The sequence below is a fragment of the Schistocerca piceifrons genome, unplaced genomic scaffold, assembly GCF_021461385.2.
Source record: "Schistocerca piceifrons isolate TAMUIC-IGC-003096 unplaced genomic scaffold, iqSchPice1.1 HiC_scaffold_401, whole genome shotgun sequence".
Lineage (NCBI taxonomy): Eukaryota > Metazoa > Arthropoda > Insecta > Orthoptera > Acrididae > Schistocerca > Schistocerca piceifrons.
The window spans coordinates 20,001-22,500 of record NW_025728627.1 but is presented as its reverse complement, the minus strand read 5'-3'; the positions used below and the strand labels follow the sequence as shown (position 1 = coordinate 22,500).

The 2,500-nt window shown below is 58.6% G+C and overlaps 1 non-coding gene across 1 annotated transcript in view; it reads right to left on the bottom strand.

The window, feature by feature from the left end:
• LOC124748048 overlaps positions 1–853 on the bottom strand; it is a 1,909-nt gene extending 1,056 nt beyond the window's left edge. The window contains exon 1 of the ribosomal RNA XR_007011615.1: positions 1–853. This exon is cut by the window's left edge and continues 1,056 nt beyond it. This is a non-coding gene — a ribosomal RNA (small subunit ribosomal RNA).
• Positions 854–2,500: the final 1,647 nt, after the last annotated feature.

The following is a 2,500-nucleotide window of genomic DNA, read 5'->3' as shown; positions in this document are numbered from 1 at the left end:
TTTGTTCAAAGTAAACGTGCCGGCCCACCGAGACACTCAATAAAGAGCACCCTGGTAGGATTTCAACGGGGTCCGCCTCGGGACGCACGAGCACGCACGAGGCGGTCGCACGCCTTCAGCTCGCCCCACCGGCAGGACGTCCCACGATACATGCCAGTTAAACACCGACGGGCGGTGAACCAACAGCGTGGGACACAAATCCAACTACGAGCTTTTTAACCGCAACAACTTTAATATACGCTATTGGAGCTGGAATTACCGCGGCTGCTGGCACCAGACTTGCCCTCCAATAGATACTCGTTAAAGGATTTAAAGTGTACTCATTCCGATTACGGGGCCTCGGATGAGTCCCGTATCGTTATTTTTCGTCACTACCTCCCCGTGCCGGGAGTGGGTAATTTGCGCGCCTGCTGCCTTCCTTGGATGTGGTAGCCGTTTCTCAGGCTCCCTCTCCGGAATCGAACCCTGATTCCCCGTTACCCGTTACAACCATGGTAGGCGCAGAACCTACCATCGACAGTTGATAAGGCAGACATTTGAAAGATGCGTCGCCGGTACGAGGACCGTGCGATCAGCCCAAAGTTATTCAGAGTCACCAAGGCAAACGGACCGGACGAGCCGACCGATTGGTTTTGATCTAATAAAAGCGTCCCTTCCATCTCTGGTCGGGACTCTGTTTGCATGTATTAGCTCTAGAATTACCACAGTTATCCAAGTAACGTGGGTACGATCTAAGGAACCATAACTGATTTAATGAGCCATTCGCGGTTTCACCTTAATGCGGCTTGTACTGAGACATGCATGGCTTAATCTTTGAGACAAGCATATGACTACTGGCAGGATCAACCAGGGAGCTGCGTCAACTAGAGCTGAGCAGCCGGCCGCCCGGGAGTGTGTCCCGGGGGCCCGCGCGAACACGCAAGCGTCCGCTCAATCATTCTGCAAACAGGAGGAGGCTGAGCTCCCCTGCACAATACACCTCGAAACCCTCTCAGGTCCCGGCGGCGCGCAGCGCCGTCCCAAGTACTTGGTCGGGTTCGAGAGAGGCGCAATCGCCCGGAGTTAGGCGAGTAGACGCTTTCGGTGCGACCACCCGTGCTCCCAACTGAGCTTGCCGCTGCCGACAGAGGCCCGGGAGCGTGCTGTCGTGGCATTGCCGGCGGGAGACAACACGCGCCACCTACGGTGACCGGCAGCTCCAACGCCAGCGCCACAGAAGGACAAAAGCCCCACTTGGGTGCCGAAGCGAACTCTCCCAGCACAGCGCACGCGCCAACACATCCGCACAGCTGCGATACAAACCACCAGCGAGAACCGCTGGGGCGACCGAGCAGCAGACGGCGTCGCGGCGCCGAGCGCCGGGCGGCGGCGCATCCTCAACGCACACAGTCCTCAATCGGACCAGCACACTGAAGATGTCCACCGCGCTTCGCACCGGGCCCGCGAGGACCTACTTTGGCCGCACGGCGCCGCGCGCAGGGTGCGCCGGCGCGCAGCTGCGACGCCTGCCGCGTCCGTCGGCCGGCGCGCCTGCCACTGGCCGCCCCCACCAGCCGGCTGTAGCGCGTGCGCCCACGCACCGCGCGGCCAGCACGCCGGGAGGCGCCCCCTCACCGGCCGGGGACGGTCCCACCCAGCCACCGCCGCGTATCGCTTCACACCCAGATGCCGTTCAGTTTCGTCGGCATGGTGGGTATCGCTGGAACAACCGGTTAGTACCTCAACCTATCGTCGCCATCACCGATTCACCCCTAGCGAGAACAACCGCACCACAACAGGTTACCATTTGTTCATTTGCGTAACTTCACCAGAAAACGCAGGCGTCCATCGCCATTTGCAACTTCAACGATTATTGCATGCCTGTGTCAGGTGTCACGCCACACTACGTCTGCCCACATACACGCAACAAAATGTGCACGCCTAGACAATACGTGGAAGGTGGCCCCCGTACGTATGCGATGTCCATTGCTCGAACGACTGTCAACCGGCCTCTGTAGCATGTCGCAGATATGGAACGCGGTGCACCATGCCATCACGGTGTGTGAGGAGAGACGACTAGGTCCGAATACATCAACAGACAGCTCATGCTGATCGCCATCCACGGCGTCCGTTCCTCCCACACGTCTCTATGGCGTACCACACTGCAATCCAGCTCTCATAGGGAGACGACACGTAGCTGCGTGCACAATATTTGCACTGTATGGTCCGCCGTTTTTGGGCGCAGTCGTTGTGCGGTCACACATGTGCCACGATGTATCATTCAGTACATAAGGACGAATGTGCAGTACAGATTGTGGTTCACGCGTACGACATCAGCGGACAGTTGACACAGGCCGCACCACAACGTAGCCTGAGTACGTCGCATGCGAAGGGCATTGAACATGCAAACTTCTCACCAACCAGCTTGCGAAGGCAGGGGGCAAGGTGGGGACGTGGGGAGGGGCGGCATGTACGTCCTGCTGCCATCCACATTACAGTGTACAGCAGGAGCATGTGGAAA